The following is a 9779-nucleotide window of genomic DNA, read 5'->3' on the forward strand; positions in this document are numbered from 1 at the left end:
GCGCCACCCTCCGGTAGCCGCGGGGGAAGGGTGCGGAGGAAGGGGGGAGAGAAGCGGGGGAGAGAAGTAGGGCGGCCAAGGGAGGCTTCCGGGGCTGCCGGGTGCGCCGCTGCACTTCGGCCTCAGCCCCGGCAGCTGGCGGATCCGCAGGCTGCAGGCCGGTCCCCGCCTTCTGCAGGGGCCGCGCGTCCTTCCTGGCGGCGTTGACTTTGCCCACCGAGCAACCAGGAAGGTGAATCGAACCAAGGCCTGGCCTTCTGGGATTTTTCCATTCCGGGGGCCACGGTTCTTACGTTTATTGTGTCCCTGAAGAAACAGTTATGGCCTCAGTTTCCAGAAAAGTGCCAGCTCCTGGTACATAGGCTTAAATGAGTGCAGGACAAACATTTTAAAATAAGCAAAGCCTATGCCATCACGGCGTGTGTTCAAAAACTTCCAGCACTCTTAAAGGACCCTGAGAATTAGACCCCACGGTACTGACAAATTATACAGATGAGAATGAAAACCCTGTCTGCCATCTCGAATGGGGCAGCCTCTGAGAACAGAAAGGTCTGGGGTGACTGGAGGTGGGGAAAATGCTAGCCCGGTTTTGAAAAGGGGTTCAATTTTGGAAACATCAAGCTGTTTGCTGCCTTCTCCTTCCTTACCCTACGTCAGAGCTTCTCATCATAGACACTATTAATGTGTGGACCGGGTAGTTCCTGACTGTGAGGGCTGTCTTGGCCAGTATAGACTGTTTCACAGCATTCCTGGCTCCTCCACCCAGTAGATGCCAGTAACAAACCCAACCCTCAACTTGTGACTTTTATTTTTGGATTAGTGAAACATAAAGGAATACTCAGCGACCTCTCACTTCCTTCTTCAGTTCTTTTCACTCCAATTTTATTTTATTTTTTGAGTTGGAGTCTCACTCCATCGCCCAAGCTGGAGTGCAGTGACACGCTCATGGCCACCCCAGCATCGACCAGCTGGGCTCCGGCGATCCTTCTGACTCAGCCTTCCAAGTAACCAGAACTACAGGTGTGTGCTACCACACCCGGCTAATTTTTTATTTATTCTGGAGATGAGGTCTCTCCAAGTTGCTCAGGCTGTTCTCGAACCTGTGAGCTCAGGCAGTACCCTCACCTCAGCCTCCCAAAGAAGGGATTACAGGCTTGAGCCACCGCGACCGGCCTACCCCAATTTTATTAACTTCAGGTTTATCCTTCCATCTTATCTTCTGCAAAAACAAGCAGTATGTATATATGTATATATTCTAATTCCACCTTTCTTATCAGAGGGATAGCAATCTATGTATTATCTATCAATAGTTCTACAACTAGCTTTTTTTCACTTAACACTATGTTCTGAAGACCCCTATAATTTGGCACATAAAGATCTTTCTTATTCTTTTTTCTACACAGTATCCTTTTGTATGCTGTTTGGAATTTTCCAACCTTTTGTCATTACAAATAGTGCTATCATAAATAACCTAATTCAACTCATCCAGCGTTGTTGCCAAAATGCGGATTCCATTTCACTAGATCCTGAGATTGGGCATTTCTAACAAGTGTCCCTGTGGCTAATCCTACTGATCCATAGACCACACTTTCAGTAGCAAGAACTTAGCATGAATATTGTTTTCCATTAACAAGGAAGTAACCACAATCCAGATTCCTAGATTCCTGAAAAGGGATTTTCCAAGGCAAAAGGTAAATATAGTTTTGTTAGTTATTTTCAAGTTCCCCTTTGTAGAGGTTGTGTTATTTCGTTTCTCACTGGCTATACTCACTGGCTATACTTGAGTATAGCCAGTCTTACTGACTATTCTTCCCAGTCTTACTAAGAGTGTTAATTTCCGTTCCTTGGGTGTTTACCAGTCTGATAGGTGTAATGCTAATTGGTATTTTCTTTATTATTAGTGAGGTAGAACATCTTTTCATATGCTTAAAGGCCATCTTGTGGCACCAACTGGAAACGCTTACAGGACTGTTCTTCCTCTCATTTTAGCTATTTGCAGAGGACCGGGGGAGAGGGTGCTGGTATCCTCTAAGAAAGATGTCTGGCAAACCAGCCTCTAGGCTTCATGCCTGAAGGTCTAAGGCTACCATTCACCATCATTCAGAGTCCTTTTGTATTATTTTTTCCCTCTGTCCCCTCTTCTTCAGTTAATGAGGAATTGAACAAGCATTCAATATATCCTTGGCATTGACCTCCCAGTGGAGTTTCACCCTCTCTGGACCCAGGGTGGAGTTCAGAGAGGAAGGAAAGGTGAACAGCTTGAACTAATAAACTCGGAGTTGTATCTGCATTTTAGTTTTCCTGAGGGCTTTTCAGGCCTCACCCTTGGTATGTTCCCTGCAGCTATCTTAGAAGCTGAGTTTGGGGTACCTCTAAGCTATGTCAGTACCGGGTGGTAGCAGAAGGAGAGGATAATACCACTGTTAGGGGTCAGTAAAAAGCAGAAGACAGGCCAGTCCATTAACTTATTAGGCATGTGTGTATGCATGTGTGTGTGCGCGCGCGCACACACACACACACACACACACACACACACACACACACACACACTCAGCAGTGCTCAGCGATTCATTGGTATCTAATGTTTAGGAAATTCATTTCCAACACAATGATGTCAATGAAAAGACCTGACTCCAGAAAATATTTTTTTCTTTCCAATTCTGGTTTAATGAGTCTGCTGCTAACTGTGACTGAAAACAGATGCTCTTCCTTAGCAATTACATGATATTTTCTTTCCCAAACTTCCCTGGATGGGGCCTAGACCTTTGGTTTGATAGTACTTCAGAATTCCACGTAAAATAAAAGTAAACAAAGCCTTTGTGGTGTTTGTAAGATGGTTTGAATTTACCATCAGTAAGTTGGAAATAAAGACTTGCCAGCTTCAGTTTGTGTTCCTGATGTGTGTGTGTGTGTGTATACTAAAAATATATACTATGCATTTACTAGGGATCTTGATCACAAATACTAAACACAGCTCATTTTAATCATGAATTTGGGATTGTTACAAGTAAATATTTTGTTTTGCATTTTATTTTTAAAAATAATATTCTTTTAAATATTGGAAATCATAGATTGGCAAAAATACATTTTTTTTTTTTGATTTATTGTAGAGATGAGGTCTCGCCAAGTTGCCCAGGAGGGTTGCGAACCCACGGGCTCAGGCAATCCACTCACCTCAGCCTCCCAAAGGCACGGGATTACAGGCTGAGACACCGAGCCCGGCTCAAAAATACATTTTAAAGAATGTGCAAGCCAGAACCAGCTCATTCAACACAAATTGGTTTTGGCATTAGAGCACAGCATTGTAACTCACCCATGATCAGATCAAAGGACAGCAACTAAAAAAGTCACTCCAGCAACTAAAAAAGTACATTCTGTTCTGCTGACATATCATCTCTAACACAAAAGGAGAAAAAAGTGTTCCTCTCAATAACTGGGACTGTTTCACTGTGATACAAACATTATGTCAGAACACATTGTTTTCCTTGTAAATTTGTCAGAGTTGCATGGATTTACAGACTCACAAAACTGGAGGAACAGTGTCAATGGTAAAAATGAATTCGTACTGATTTTGCCATACTTGTTTTTTAGTGAATAGGATCTTGCTATGTTGCCCAGGCTAGTCATGACTCCTGGCCTCAAGCAATTCTCCCACCTCAGCCTCTCAAAGCACTGGGGTTCCAGGTGTGAGCCACCACACCTATCCTGATTTAGCCATTCTTTTAAAAAATTAGATCACAGAGAATTGAACCATGAAAGTCTAAGTGTCTAAATAGTAAGTAAACAGTAAGCTAGGGTCTTGGATGAGTAAAAAGCCAACCCTAATATATAAACCCACCATGATAAGGTCAACTGCTTAATTAATTCAGTTTGATGAAATAGATATGTATCATACCTCTACATTGCAAATATCGAGATTGGTATGAACCTAGAACTCCTGCCTTCCAATAGAGGACATAAAATAAGTTCCTAGGTAATTTATGAGTCCTATTTTTGTTTTGCTTATAGATAGTAAATTGCAATGTTTCCTATGAACAACAGAAAAGTTATCCAGGTGACACAGAGCAATCAGCAATGTCACTGTCTCTTCCTTCTAGCTCTTCATATTTGATGTCTTAGTTACTTTCAAGAACTGGTAGCAGCCACTCCCAGTGACTCACTTGGGAAACTTGTTTGGGTCATGGATCACTTCTAAAGAATACAGACCATGCAGCTGGCAGAGAATCTGTTACAAGGCCTCGAACACAGACAAAATGCATGCCCCTCACCTTCTGCCAGTGAAAGGGCATCAAGGAGGCCAGTGTAAAATAAGACGCTGCCCAAAGCGGGCAAGGCATACGAGGCAGAGGCCTGACACTACCATAGGCGGTGGGCTCATTCCCTTACTCTGAGAGATGATGACCCTCCTTCCCAGAAGAAAAGCCTCTGGAAGACTGAGGTCTTGACTTTTTCGGCCTCAGGAAAGCTTCTGGAACCACGTTTAAAAATCTACTGGCAGGCTAGGCACAGTGACTGACACCTGTAATCCCAGCACTTTGAGAAGCCGATGAGGGAGGATTGCTTAAACTTAGGAGTTCAAGACCAACTTGGACAACATAGCAAGACCTCATCTCCACACAAAAAAATAAAAATGTTAGTTGAATGTGATGGCACACGCCTGTGGTCCTAGGTACTCAGGAGGCTGAGGTGGAAGTATCGCCTGAGCCCAGGAGTCAAGGCAGTGGTGATCCATGATCGTGCCACTGCACTCCAGCCTGGGTGATAGAGTGAAACCCTGACTCAAAAAAAAAAAAAAAAAATAGAAGCTGCTGGATGACTGCTCTTTGCTTCCTACCAACCACAACATGGACCCGGGCTTCTCCACATCTCCCCTGAAAGGACAGGGTGGGGAAGACCTTCAGCTCCCTGCACCATCCCATGCATGTGAGGGCAGCTAGCACCACACCCTGCTCCAGAATGTATGGCAAAGAGCTCGGTTTTCTTCCAGAGCTTTCTGGGGCTGGAGCAAAGAACCTCCCTTGTTTCCTGAAATACCTTAGTGGAGGGTTGGGAGATGCTGGAACATATTTTTCTGGGTGGGCACTCCCCAGCTTTCCTTCCAGATTTGCAGAGACTAAGTGCTAGGGGAGGTCCTTATCGCCCGCTGCCTTTCCTTCCCTCAACTGTGATCATAGGCCTAGGATTGAGGAAAAGCCATGGTTCTGCAACATAGACCTATTATTGGCTTTTCTCTCTACTCCCTGGAATTTTGGGGAAAATCCCACATGAACTTGCCTCTCCCACTCTCACAATTCAAGTAGCTCATTTATGAGGGTGAAGGACCCAGAGATGTAACCAGGCCATGCTCTCTTGCTCTGTTTTATGGTTTTCTGTTTTTTAAACTACAAACTGCCTTCACATTCAAATGCCTGGATGGTATAAACCCTCCCTGCAGCAAATATATAAACTTGACGTTTCTCTCTTACTAAGTAACAGGGCTAGTTAATAGCTCCCCACAACTTTGGGTACTAATATTTGCTATACTGAGCACTGTATCAGATCACAGAGAAGCCAAGAAATAAATCAGATTGAAGCACAGTCCCTGGTACAGTAGCTCCCATGGCTGGAAAGGCAGACTGCGCTCACAGGCTGGGGGTGGCTGCTCTAACAGGAAGCACAGACATCCAGGAGAACAGAACCTGGGAAGAGTGTCTCTGTGGACTTCAGGATGGGCTCCCAGGGGCATCTGTTGAGCTCGGTCTTATAGATGAAACTGCCTATATGTAATTAATATTGGGGCCAGGTGTGGTGACTCATGCCTGTAATTCCAACACTTTGGGAGGCCAAGGTGGGAGGATCACTTGAGGCCAGGAGTTTGAGACCAAGGTGGGCAATATAGTGAGGTCCCTCACCTTCGTCTCTTAGAAATAAAATAAAGTAAATATTGGGCCATGGAGTAAAGGCTGTAGAAGAGACCTGAGACCCGAAAAGCTGTAGCTATGGTTAGAATTTAACAAATCTGTTGTTTCTAAGTTTACTTTCACTCCATAGAGGACAACTGATTATCTGACCCCTGGGGAAGGTAGAAGCTGCCCCACAAGGCTGATGAACATATTTTTCCATGAACAATGGGCCTAAGACTGTATAGATCTCCTTGAGGACAAAAGCAGAGGTTAAAGGACAAAAATGACTTCAATCTCTAGGGACCTCATTTCCCTCATACCTTTCTCCGAAACTACCTCTATAATGACTTACTACTGCCCAGGGGCTAGTAGCTGATGGTCACAGGACTCTCTTTATAGGTAGCATCTACTCTAAAACCTAAGAATGGTATTTAAGACATTTTTCAGACTCTGATGGACCAAAGGCCCCACCCAGGCCCAGAACACATATATGAAGGTGGTTCCACTGATCCTGTGATACCCCTTCCAGAGATTAGCTCGTAATATGAAGACAGTTTTGACACCCCTCCATGACATTATCAATCAATCAGCAGTTCCCAGCCTCCTGCCTACCAAATTTTCTTTAAAAACCCTAGCCTTGGAATTCTCTGGGAGGGAGATTTGAGAAATATCTTTCCAGTCCTGCTTGCTCAACTGCTTTGCCATATAAAACTCGTTACTGTAAGGGTTAAGCCAGTCTTGGTTTTTCTCAGCAGCAATTATAAGAAGCTTGTCAGGCTGTAACATAGGAAGAGTGATTTTCTAGATGGAGAGGTGAGAAAGAACATACAGATGGTAATGATTCTTTGTTGGGTCAAACTTTAGTCAGGCTTCTAAACCTGCTGCTAGGCCCGTCTGTGTATTTCCTTGTAAAATCCAGTTTTAGCAAAGAACTCCCTGCCCTTGATATGTGATCACCCTTGAAATAGGATCATATGATTGGGTTTCTCATCTTCCATCATCCCCCAGGCCTTCAGCAAGAATCCTGTGAGGTCACTTTAGTCAGAATCCTCTTGGCTCCTGGTGTTTCCTGTTAGTAATTTTCCATCCACTGACTCCCTATCCTGCTCTTTAGCTATTATTTAAGTCCCCACTTGCCCAGGCCACATTCAGAGTAGAGCCTAATCTCTCTCTCCACCTGCAAGACCCCATTACAGATGTTCCTAGCTCAGTAAAGTCTTCCTTACTGTGCTTTAACAAGTGTCATTGAATAATTTTTCTTTAGCATGGGCAGTGTAAAGGTGCAGTGTGGCAGGGGTCATGAGGACAGGGAATGAGTGTGCTTTGAAGGGGGAGGAGATGGTGTGGGCTGGGGAGGAGCCCATGGTGGAGAAGGGCTGGATAAATATGTCAGGGCTGGGTGGAGAGGAATCCTTGTGCGATTCTAAGGAACTTGGATTTTAACCCTCAGGCAATAAGAAACCAGAACAAAATTTTAACTGGAAGAATAGGGTTTTGTTGTTGTTGTTTTCCATTCTTTCTCCTCCCACCCTCCTTCTTCCTTTCTCTCCTTCCTCCCTCCCTCCCTTCCTCGTTCTCTCCCACTCTCCCTCTCTCCCTCCCTCCTTCCCTCCCTCCCTCCACCCCTCACCCTCACCCAACTCCAGCATCAGCCATTAGGAAGGACTGAGTGATCAATCAGTCAATCAATCAATCAATCAAAGTGAAATTAGAGCCGGGCTCGGTGGCTCAGCCTGTAATCCCGCGCATTTGGGAGGCTGAGGTGAGTGGATTCGAGACTTGCTTGGGCAAGTGAGACCTCATCTCTACAGTAAATCAAAAAATCAACCGGGCGTGGTAGCGCATGTCTGTAATTCCGGCTACTCCGAAGGCTGAGGCGGAAGGATCGCTGGAGCCCAGGCCGGGTGTGGCCACTGCACTCCAGTCTGGGCGACAGAGTGAGACTCAAAAAAAAAAAAAAAAGTGAAATCAGGGGGAAAAAAAGATAAAACTGAGTGCAGAAGAGAATGGTGGTAGGGGGCCAGGTACAAGTTGACTTCAGAAGCCCAGAGAGCAGGTAATTTGGGCCTCAGCCCAGGCAGCAACAATGGTGCTGCTGGTGAGCAGAGAACTCATCAGGAGGCAAAAGTTATGGGCTACAACGACCAAGTGGACTTTGAGAGACAGGACAAGGAAAAGAGCAGAGTTCCAGATGGCTTGTTGTCTTTATTCTAACTCAGATAACTGGGTACATAATGATATAATGAACGAAAGGAGAATATTCAGGGAGCAGAATCAGATTCAGGGCTTAAATAAAGAAACAGATTGAGTCAAAAGGGACTTAGAGTGCTTGTGAAGCATTGAGGTGAAGATGTCCAGAGGACAGGTAGAAAGAACGACAAAGGTAGGGGCCACCAGAGCTGAATGGAGCCAGGGGAGGGACACCTTGGCTCAGAAGAGCTCATATACAAAGAAGGCATCTGTTCAATGACAGAAGCTGAGCGATATCAACAGATATTTTATCTTTAACATTTTATTTAAAATTTTTAATTAAAAAATATTTTAGAGTCATGAGGTGTAAGTTAGGATTTGCTACATAAGTAGGTTTTATGCAGTTGAAGTTTGGACTTCTAGCTAGCCCTTTCTCTCCCTAATAGTGGACCAGGTACCCAGTGGGTTGCCAAGTGCCCGCCCATCCTGCCTCCCTCCCTCCTTTCACTAGCAGTGTCCTGCCAATCCCACCCCTGTACTCATGTGACAAATGATCAGGGCTGGCTTATGAGTGAGAACATGCAGCATTCAGTTCTTTGTTTCTGTGATAGTTTACTTAGTATTATGGCCTCCAGCTGCATCCAAGTTGCTATGAAGGCCATGATTTTGTTCTTCTTTTTGGTTACATAATATACCATTGTGAGCCGGGCTCGGTGGCTCAGCCTGTAATCCCGTGCCTTGGGAGGCTGAGGTGAGTGGATTGCCTGAGCCCGCGGGTTCGAGACCCACCTGGGCAACTTGATGAGACCTCATCTCTACAATAAAAAAAAAAGAAAAGAATACCACTGTGTGTATGTACCACATTTTCTTTATCCAATCCACTTTCAATGGGCATCTAGGTTGGTTCCATGTTTTTTGCTTGTTTGTTTGTTTTGAATAGGAGTCTCACTCTGTTGTCCAGACTGGAGTGCAGTGGCATGCTCACGGCCACTGCAGCCTCGACCTGCTGGACTCAGGCGATCCTTCCACTTCAGCTTTCCAAGCAGCTGGAACTACAGATGTGCGTCACCACACCCGGCTAATTTTTTGACTTATTGTAGAGATGAGGTCTCCCCAAGTTGACCAGGCTGGTCTTGAACCCCTGGACTCAAGCAATCCTCTTACCTCTGCCTTCCAAAGTGCTGGGATTACAAGCATGAGCCACTGTGCCCAGCAGTTCCATGTTTTTGAATAGCATTACAATAAACATATGTGTGCAGGTGTCTTTTTGGTGGAGTGATTTATGTTCCTATGGGTATATTTCCACTGGATTGCTGGATTGTATGGAAGCTCAATTTTAGTTCTTTAAGCTTACATTTCCACCAACAGTGTAGAAGCGTTCATTCCCTTTTCTCTGCAACGGTGACAGCACCTGCTGTTTTTTGATTTTTTTAATGCTAGCTATCCTTACTGGAGGTAGGTGCTATCTCATTGTAGTTTAGATTTGCATTTCTCAGATGATCAGTGAAGCTGAGTATTCTTTTCATGTGTTTGTTGACTGCTTGAATGTCTGCCTTTGAGAAGTGTCTGCTCATGTCCTTTGCCCACTTTTTAATGGGGTTGTTTGTTTTTTCCTGTCAATTTATTTGAGTTTCTTGTAGATCTTGAATGTTAGTCCTTTGTCAGATGCATAGCTTGCAAATATTTTTTTCGTATTCTGTGGGTTTT

The sequence above is a fragment of the Carlito syrichta genome, unplaced genomic scaffold (assembly GCF_000164805.1).
Source record: "Carlito syrichta isolate Samal-C Ts95f unplaced genomic scaffold, Tarsius_syrichta-2.0.1 Scaffold312069, whole genome shotgun sequence".
NCBI classification, from domain to species: domain Eukaryota; kingdom Metazoa; phylum Chordata; class Mammalia; order Primates; family Tarsiidae; genus Carlito; species Carlito syrichta.